General features: G+C 39.7%; 1 long non-coding RNA gene across 1 annotated transcript; it reads left to right on the top strand.

Annotated features, from left to right (window-relative positions):
• Window positions 1-8,660: 8,660 nt before the first annotated feature.
• On the top strand, window positions 8,661-10,658 carry LOC145959727 (uncharacterized). The gene is made up of 4 exons (XR_014435149.1): window positions 8,661-8,815; window positions 9,010-9,182; window positions 9,360-9,514; window positions 9,934-10,658. It is a non-coding gene; the product is annotated as an uncharacterized LOC145959727 (long non-coding RNA).
• The last annotated feature ends 326 nt before the right edge of the window (window positions 10,659-10,984 follow it).

The following is a 10,984-nucleotide window of genomic DNA, read 5'->3' as shown; positions in this document are numbered from 1 at the left end:
CTTCTGATTGGCTGTAAGCCACTTTTAGAGGCACTTTTATCGATAAAAGAGGATTCAGAATATGGACCTATATGTATAGCTATTTTTTTTTTTTTTAAAGACAGGAAATGCTTTGCGCACTTGGCGGTGAGACCCGAGGGAGGTACTGATCGCCGTCGTGGGGGACTCCCGGTTTGTCCCAACCCACGTGGGTTGGGCCGGTTTACCACCCAGTACTGACCCGAAATGTCAGCACCGGACCCTAAAACCTGTCTATAGCCCCTGGCCGTTAATAGGGATTTACGTCCACCGGGAACCGCTCGCGCATAACATCCAGTGGACAACCCTATAGCCTGGTCTGTGAGGACCCTTCCCGAAGGGAGTCGCCCCCCTTACACACACAACCCTGACTCAAGAGTCTGTAGGGAGAACGGCCGAGCTATTAGCCATTCTCCCCTCGTCCCCAGGGAGACGTGCAATGCGAGTAGGAGCCCTCACTCCCACCCGCTGCTCCCCGGAACGGAAGGCAACCAGCACCTTCCCCACACATAAACGCCGAAGCGCAGAAACCACGAGGAAACAATAAGGAAACGAGCAACGACAAACCCACCCGAGGGTGGGGAGCACATTTACACGTACTAAACGTAACACCTAACATAGGGCACAGATAATCACGCCAACATACGGTAAAGGTACCAACACCAGACTATGGACAGAGGGCGTATCCGAACCAAACAATTCCGGATCTCTCCGGAGAGCATGGCCGCAGCCCCCATAGCTACATTAGACGTCACCAGACAAACTCCATTCAAGGGGACGACGACATGGGCTCCGTAGAGCCCTGCGAGTCAGGAAGGGGCCCGACAGCGTCTTCAGACGCAGCTCGAACCCCCTCCCGACTGCCCTCACCCAATACCGCCGAACTTCCAGGGGTCGACCCTCCATCCGGTCTACCCGGCACCTGACGTCTCCGCTCAGAGGCGTCCTCCCGATCGCCCGTGTTCTTCTTAGGAGGAACGAATGGGCGAGCACAAAGCTTTGAGCCTGCTCTGTGGTTCGCAGGCCTGCCTTTATCAGCGCACGGCACACAGTGCGGAGGCGCCGTACAGCCAGAAGCGCTGTGGGCCCTCCCTGCCACAACGGTAGCAGCAGTTGCTACGATCCGACGTCGATCCGCACCTCGCTGATGTATGGCCGAAGGCCAAACAGTGGAAACACTGGAGGGGGCGGCGATCCAACGGGATAACCGAAAGGGCCACCCAACCCACCCTCAGCTCACCAGCCCGAACGAGACTCCGCGCCACATGATCGGGGCAACGGAGCCACATCGTTCCCACGCCCGATCCCGAAGGGAGCCTAATGGGACCCGCACGAAGGTCCTCCAGCTTACATCCTCCAGCAGACACCACAGCCGAAAGAATTTCCTCCCGCGAGAAAAAACTCATGAGACCACGAATTCGCACCTCACCTTTACGAATGGGACGACCCACTCGAACCTCCCCAACCGCAGAGAAGGTCTGCGAAAGGGAATCAGCCAAAGCCTTCGCCCTCTCGTCTGCCCGCTTCCCAGTTACGGACAGCAAAAGGCTTCCGGTAGCACCACGACGCATGTGCAACTGCTCGATGCCCAGAGCAGACAAACTGACCTTAGACCTAGCCTCGGCCAGAACCGAGGCATAAGTTCTGTCCTCTCCTCCCTTTTTCTTGTCAATGGTGAGCGACACCACCGACGTCGAGGGGGGGGGGCAGGAACCCCCAGGTTACGCCCATCCCGGGCAGCAGCTCTCCCACTTGCCTTTTTAGGCCGGCGCTTTCCTCGGGATCCACCTGAAACAACAACCGCCCCCGAACCCGAAGCATCCGCCGAAACCCCCGCGGCAGCGGGGGCGGCGGAGCCCCCGGAAACAGGAGCAGCCACGCGCTCAACAGCGCGATCATCCGCATCCGATGGAAGGGGGATAGACTGAGTGGCCCCTCTCGAAAGAGAAGCCCCAGCACCCTCCTCAGGAGGCGACCGTAAGGTAGCCAAGACGATAGAAGCGATGTCTCCTCTCAGAGCTGCAAGTCGCCCATCCAAAAGGGACGATACCTCGGCTAACGAGACAGGTCGATCCCCCGCCCCAGCGACGGCAGGATCACCCGCAACAACAGTCGACGGAGACCCCCCGGGCGAAACCGCACGAGGTCTCTTCCTCCCTGGCTTCTCAAACATGGAGGCCTCTATAGTGGGGAGCGCCGCACGAAGGGCGGCCAAATCCCCAGAAACACGCTCAAGCTCTTGCTCGAGGGAGGATATGCGGCCCCTTAGCCCCTGGTTTTCACTCCGAAGAGCGTCCACCTGGGGATCCGCAGCCGCACCCACCCTCGCAGCGAACTCCTCAGCGATGGCCCCAAGTTTCATTGAGGACACGAGAAGCTCCCTGGAGAGGACCTCGTCCATCCCAGAGGCTCCCGCAACTCTCTCAACTTGGGAGCAGAATGTCCCAGCCAGCTTCCTGAGTTCCAGCGAAGTGATCCCCTTTAGGCTGGCTGAAAAAACTCCACGGGGAGGAAGATTCTTCCTCCCGACCGCAGTTAAGATTGGGCCCGATGCAGGGTCCAAAATCCGCTCGATGTCCTCCAAGAGGAGCTCCTCCCGCTTGGCCGCATTGAGGCGTTCTTTAGCCTCGGCAAGACCTATATAATCGCCAGTCGTGGCGGGACGTCCACGCGTCTCCTTCTTCCCGGAGGAAGAAGGATCTTGGGGCTTACCTCTTTTGGGATATTGTTTTCTGCCAGTAACCAGGCGTTTGTCCTTCGGGGTCCATTCCGGCGACACACGCTCCACGACCTCCGGAGAACTCGGCGAGGAGATAGTCATGAAGGAGGGATCCCTCTCCTCCTCCTCCCCGTCTCCACTGTCTCCGCGAACTACTTCGGGGGTGCGAGGACGCTCGATTGAGTCCTTCCTCGCCACATCAATACCACTCACGAGCTCGGAAAGTCTCGAGTGCTCCCTGTTCACGACCACACTATATCGCGGACACCCGCGATCATAACTGGTCGGTTCGTCCTTAATGAGCGACACATAGTCCAAAAGTCCTGCGATCCCACACGCATCCGCACATGGCGTACGCAATAGCGCGTAGATCCAGCACACCCGGCAGTCCTCACCACAGCCCAAAGCGGTAGTCCATTCCTCTGGATTCCCCGCCGGCAAAAGTCCAGATGGCCCGTCGTATGATGACGACGAGAGGGTGACCGGGACAGTACCACCCTCCCGCCGGCCCCTGGTATCCGAACCCAGGGAGTTCGTCTCCTTTGTAACGTCGTCCATGTCTGTAACAAAGAAAAATGGTTTTCTGTCGGGGTTTTCCTTCCCTTAGGAGGAGACCTTACCCGGCTAACGAAGCCTCCACTCCGGGTGTTACATGGTGTTTTCCTTCACCAAGCTCAGGTACCTCGGGTTCGCAAATGCCCGTACACCATAGAGACAAGCTCTATGATGCCCCTGAGGGAATATGTATAGCTATAACCAGCTAGTATGTGTGATCATTTTTTTTTTTTTTTTGGACTTCCGGTTGAGCTGGCACGTGTGTCGGGACTCTAAGTGGAAAGCTCTTATAATTTATATTAAATCTTCCGGTTTAATTCTACTGGTTCTCACAATTTTGGGCATAGATATACAGTTTTGTAAACGCTCTGCGACCCTGAGTGAAAAGGAGGAGTCAGGGCCGCGAGGCGCTTCCACTCTCCCGGCTTTTGACCGGGAGACTGGCCATGTTGAGGTTAACCAAATTCTGGAACATTCGATCCTCGGTGAGTGCAGCCATAATATATTCCTCTCTGGCATCGATAAAGAAGTAAGTATGTCATACGATAATAAAATAAATAATAAGCAATTTAAACCAATAGAATATATTTCGGAAGATAGTTTTGATAAATTTAGTCAACAATTTAATAGTAATAAAGTCACAACGGGGAAACGTAAAGCTACAAACGATATAACGAAGGATAATACAGTTTAAAAAAAAAGACAACTTTGTAAATACCATTGACGATAGGGAAAGTCACGAAAAAAAAAATAATAATAACTATACAGACGATGAGAATAATATGGACGTCGACACAAATCCCAATATAAATCCCTCTCCCTCCCTCTCCCCTAAAGATTCGTCCTCTCAACAGACAAATATAAGTCTCAGCAACCAACCTGAAAATGAAATAATAGAAAAATTCATTAAAATACAAAATAATTTCATTAAAACAAACAATAGAGAAACAAATCCTAACCTCAAAAATTTCAACAGTAAATATAACAAGGACCACAATGGTGAATTCATTTTAAATGCTAAACTGAATGCTAACAAATGTTCTGACAGAGGAAATAGAAATTATCTAAGAATTATTGATATAGCATCTGAATGGAAATATAAACCAATTAAAGTGACGAAGACAGGATTCTGCACTGCTGATTTAACATATAACAACTTTAAAGAAGCCAACGAATTACTAGATACATATATGGCGCTTCACTAAATCAACAATCCGATGTAAGTTTGACAATACCATATAGAGTAGCTTTTAAAAAAGGAGTTATTACTGACTGGGACATGTCCCTACCTAAACTAATTAATGCGATAGACAATAAGGATAAAATTATATCTATAGAGCGTATGACAAAGAAGAAGTTCATCGCTGCAGACAACTCCACTAAAAGAATCAACACAAACAACATAATTATAACCTTTAAGGGATCTGATCTTCCAACTAGAGTTAATATCTACAATGGCTTAACGTATCTTAACATAAGACCATATATACCAACTGTCAAACAATGTTATAACTGTTACAAATTTGGACATTTTAGACAATATTGTCGAAAAAATAATAAACTATGTGTTGTCTGCGGCAAAGAATTTCATGGTACATGTAACGAAAACCCCAAATGTATCAACTGTGGTGAAAATCACACAGCAACACACAAGGGTTGTCACCTCTTTGACCTCAACAGAAATATTAACAGAATAGTTGCGGAAAGAGGCGTCTCTGCATACGAAGCTAAACTCTCCCTAAAAGAAGGCAATAAGGAGTATCAAGATCCCTGGAAGGAACCTGCAGCATGGCCGTCATTGCACACTCCTACTCGGTATGTCCGACATCCTGCCGATACATATTCATCTATAACAAGTTCAAGAGAAAATTTTCAATCTACAAATATTAAGTTACCTAATCATCAAAGAAAAAACAAGCTATTAGACAATAACAATAATCATGGACAAAAATCTTTCAACTATTATAAACAATTCGACACACGAGCACAAGATATTTCAAAAACAAACAGAGGCATTCTCACAAGAGATACTAAAACTAACAATATTGACAAAGAAAAAAAAACAAATAACACGGAAGATAACAGGGAATTAACTTTGGACAATCAAAATGAGCCCCTGACGACATGCTATGACACAGCAAAAGATAGTGATATGACCTCGAAGGATTTGCAGTCTATACAGGAATTATGCTATATTAAAAAAGTAAAAATAAAGAATCTTTTACAAGTAATAAGAATACTTTTAAAATAACTATGTTTTTAAAAAATTTAGTATGGAACGCTAGAGGAATTAAAAATAAAAAATGGGAATTAACTAACTATGCTAACAATTATGATGTTATTCTTATTACCGAAACTCATCTTATGGACACAGATAGATTTAAATTCCCAGGATTTAATATTCTTAGACAAGATAACAGTCTTCCACATCTAGCAAGATCGGGAGGAGTGATCATCATGACCCATAAATCTCTATCAGTCACTCATTTTAAAATAGATCATTACTTAACCAATTCTGGGTGCCTATTACGGTTCTTGAAGCGAGGTGAAAATTACAAAAGTGAACAGATTTACTAGATTTCGACAAATGAAATTGTAGATACTCTAGTAAATTTCCTCACTTTTGTTATTTTCACTTCGTTTCAAAAACCGTAATAGGCCCCCTGAAGCGTGTGGTATCAAAATCAAGAGCACCACTGGTGACTACAACCTAATTGTTGTCTACAGAAGACCTGGATTCACAGAGACAAGAAATAATTGGTCCCGGTTCTTTGGACAATTTTTGGACTCCCGCACAGTTATTGTAGGTGATTTTAATGCTCACAACGTTTCCTGGAATTGCTTCAATACAGATAGGAACGGAGCAGCGCTCGCGGAAATAAGTTATGACATGGATTTTTATATAATCAACCGTGACACTGTCACAATAAGACGCGGTGCTCCAGGACAACGATCCTCTAATCTGGATCTTATTATGGTTACTCCAGATCTTGTAAACAATATAGAATATAAGATGATCTCTGACACCTGGGGATCCGACCATCATCCTATCGAAGTCACTTTCACTTCTTTTAATCCTATCCCTTATAGGAAAATCACAAATAGGATATCCACTAAAAACACCGACTGGCCAACTTACATTGATACTATGGCCGGTATTCATAGTCCGTTCTTATATTTAAGATCGTCTTAAGAACCCATTCAACCAATCAAATAGCTGCAATGCGGTCATTGATGACTATGAATACCGGCCTATGAGTGACAAATGGAATAGATATGCTGAATTTAAAGAAAATACGAACCCGAACGGACACCTAGAAACATATAAAGCACTGACCGAAGACATGAGGGAAGCCGTGATCAAAGCCAACAAGAAAACCAGCTACGGAGACTCCACTCGTACCCGCTCAAAAAACAAAGATGAGCTACTTAATTACAACAACAACCCGGTAGAATGGTGGGACTCTGAGTGTTCTAATGCCATTTCAAATAGACTTACAAATTTAAGGAGATTCCTACAATCGGGATCATATAAGGATTTTATAGAGTATAAGAAAGCACGAGCAATTGCCACCAAAACCATCAATTCAAAAAAAAAGAATTTTATGAATTCATTAACAGCATCAACAAATACACTAGTCTATCCTACGTTTGGAAAAAAATGAAAGTTTTAAAAAAATCATTCCAAAATATAACATGGAACAAATGGCAAAACAATGACCGCAGGGCGGCCATTATGAAAACTATTGCAGAAATATCTCCAGACTGGGTTGAAGACCCCAGAATTGTAGTGAGCCAATCGGTTCAGATACAAGATACTGACTCGAATATTAACACATATAATGTTTTGAATAATAACATTAATAGAGATGAAGTCATTAGAGCCGTAATGAACTTAAAAAAAACTCATCCCCTGGTCTTGACGGTATTGAATATAAAATGATAAAACTTCTCCCTGCCGAATATATTGATCTAATTTCTTCTATTTTCAACAGCATCTTCAACAGCGGTACTGCACCTCCAGAGTGGAGTGATTCCCTGACGAAAATAAGAAACTTTATAAAGCGTTAACAACCGTTGAGTGAGGGTTTTCTGAGAGTTTATATGCTTTTCAAACTTTGTAAGAGCACTTACATAACGCTGTTGGGTTTTGAATGCTTATCAAACGCTGCAGTGTTGCAATTTTTGTTCTACAAACTCTTTATATAATGTTACATGAAAGTTTTGCAATGCTGAGGTAACATTTTTCAGAGTACGTTCAGTAAACGTTGATACATCTTCGTGTACAGAGTTTACTCAGACTTTTCAAACGTTTACGATTACGCTATAACGTACAAACGTCTTTTAAACGCTAAAGTGTTGCAATTTTTGTTCTACAAACTCTTTACTAATCGTTTTTAAACTCTCGACGAACTTCCACAAACGTTCATGTAAACGCCAAACAAACGTCTCATTTTTGCCAGGGTTACCAAATAATTTTTATAGATAAGCTCTGGCAAAAATGAGACGTTTCATGAACGTTTGTTTGGCGTTTACATGAACGTTTGTGGAAGTTCGTCGAGAATTTAAAAACGATTAGTAAAGAGTTTGTAGAACAAAAATTGCAACACTGCAGCGTTTGAAAGACGTTTGTACATAGCGTTTTTGAGAGTTTGCATAGCGTTTACATGGCGTATGCAAAGAGTTCTTTAAACATTTATAGATCCTCTATTAAATGTTTAATTTCATCTTTGGAAACTGCGTGCATCCTCTATTAAGCGATTACCCGACAAAAACAGTACGTGAAATCCACGTTATTACCACGTAGATTAATATCGTTGAATCTACGTGGATATTCGAGTGGATAATCCGCTCAAAAACGATACTAGAATCTACGTGGAATCTATGTGAAAATTTCATGAACTTTCAAGACATATTACTTTTTTCATTTTTGATAAGTGAATATCTTGGACATTTATAAAAGTATATAAATACACTCGGCCATAAGAATAATTTTATTTTTATTTATATTTTATTTTTAATATACGCAATAAATAGGCTATCTCCCATTTATCCGTTTAATTTCAAATAATCTGTTCCATATTCTGAATCCCAACAAGCGATCCAGATTATTACCCACACAGCACATGATATCGTACGAATATTCTATATTCATTCTGTGAATGTACGTACTGTACGTAATATACTGAGAACATCTCTATAATATCTTGTGTAGTATATTATTTTTCGTATATTCACAGGATATTATCAGAACATCTTGTGTAGTATATTATTTTTCGTATATTCTCGTATATTCTCAGAATGTACTTTTAATATCTCTTATAGTATATTATTTTTCGTATATTCTCATAATATACTATTGAATTACGCGCATTTTTACTTATGACCGGATATGTATGCCATTTTGGATACGTAATTTCCGCTATTGCCGTCATTTGTCTTTTCCTTCTTCTTCTTCACTGACCACGTGCAAGTGCTATGTGCAATCTGGTGCAATTATATTACGATTGTGATTAATCGCAGGTAATCCTTTTTATTTTCAAATAAATTAAATGTAAAAAGGGTATTTTATAAAAGCTATTCAATGATTTATTAATACTTCATAATTATAAACACACAAATTAACCTCATTAATGCAAATTATAACCTCACAATCGAATATTATAATGTATCAAAAATATGTATTTTTATGTGAAATTCTTATTATTATGTTACAGCATTTGCACAAAAAAGGACGTCATTATCAATTGTCGTATATTATATCAATTATCATTTTGTGATCTCTGCAGAATCTTTCTAAAGAAAAAGTATCTCCGCATACACACATATATATATATATAGATGGGATATGTAAAAAATAAAAGTAAAACTCTGGATTCGCAAAAATCAAGTGAGTTTTATAACATATTTTAATTATATAGTGTGCGATTAAGTAAGAGCTAAGTTATTACTGCAATTAATTTTTAAAATGATTTTAAAAGTTAATTGCAGTAACAACATAGAGCTTATTAAATATATGTTAGATATTAAATGTATTCTTATGTGAAATTATTATTATATGTTACAGCGTTTGCACAAAAAGAACATTATTATCAACTTCGTGATCTAATACTTTCTGGGAAATAAGAAAAATTATATACATATATATACGTGGGATATTTACAATATATATTTAAAACAAGGAAATATAAACTGCGGACTCAACAAATCACAACAAATCAAGTAAGATTTAATGATATTTTTTAGTGTAAGTAAACTAGCTGTTATTGCAATTACTTGTAAAACGATTTAAAATTACTAAAGTCTTATTTAAATTCACTACTACACTAAATTATTTTATATTTTACAAAAATGTTTACGTATCAAATATATAATTATGTATATATAATTTAACTGGAAAGTACTAATTAATGCTAATGTTAGAGGCAAAATGAATTTAAAAATAACTAAAATTTATTTATTAAATTACTTAGAAATGTTCCAATTGTTTTATATGTTTATAGTTTTAAACGCTCATCTGTATACATATATTGTAGAAATGAGGTCGAAATTTTTTTTTCAATATTTAACTTGAAATTTTAAAAAAATTAAAGAAATTTTATTTATCAATAATTCATAAACAATTTTAAAAACTTTTCCAGGTGCAGTAAGAAAATTGCACAGCAATGCTACAGACGAACAGATTTCAGCTCCAATAAAAATATGGTTGGCTCATGCCAAAGAGCGTATGCAGAGACAAACATTGAATAGTGAAAAGGACTAAAATAGTACTTCGTTGAATTTTTCTTCAGTCTTTTCTTGAATCTTTATAATTTATAATTTGTTTTGAGTTATTGTTGACAACGTTTATAATTACGGTGATTATCCGTCCTTTATTTTAAGTAGCTATTCTTTAGATTTATTCATTTTTCAAAACTCACACACACAATTTTGTCCTAAGTTTTCTTTTGTTTTATCAGTACTAAAATTTTTTTAGTGAATGTTATAATGTATGTAAACTCTTTTATATTCATTAAGAAGAATTCTATGAAAATCTCGCCGGTGGGTGCTGGGACTGTCAATTTTTAAATGACAGAGTCCGCACCGACGAGATTTTTAGAGTTTAAATATATATATAATATAGCTAAACATATAAACTATAAAAATGTCATGTTTATGTAAATGTTTAATAGTATGTGTTAAAGTGTTTCATATATATAAAGTATATTATAAATATATAAAAGAATAAAATTTTATAATAAATAATAATAAGTAAAATGTTTATATAAAAAAATATAAAAGTGCAATTATATGTTCAAATAATATATGTGCAATTATAACATATATTTAAGAAATTTGAATAAAAAGATTTTATATGTGAACAAAATGTTAATATTTTACACCAATAATCCATTTATAGTATAAATATAAATGGATTATATATATATGTACCGTAAACACTCGAAATCTGTTTTTCCGTATACTTAGTAGTCAAAATTTGTATATTTTTACTAGTAAGTATATGAAAAAACGGATATGGGGTGTTTACGGTAACATATCATTTATATTTATATATAAAATATAGAAAATATAAGTTAATCTATAGAATGTCTTGAGTATATTATTAGTACATTATTAGTACATATATGTATATACCAATGTCATACTCAAGACATTCTATAGATATACTTATTATATACTAAAAGATATTTT

The sequence above is a fragment of the Camponotus vicinus genome, unplaced genomic scaffold (genome assembly GCF_025532165.1).
Source record: "Camponotus vicinus isolate PSW18456_S1 unplaced genomic scaffold, iyCamVici1.0 SCAF_1, whole genome shotgun sequence".
NCBI lineage: Eukaryota > Metazoa > Arthropoda > Insecta > Hymenoptera > Formicidae > Camponotus > Camponotus vicinus.
The sequence above is the reverse complement of the archived record's forward strand: the minus strand, read 5'-3'. Positions and strand labels throughout refer to the sequence as shown.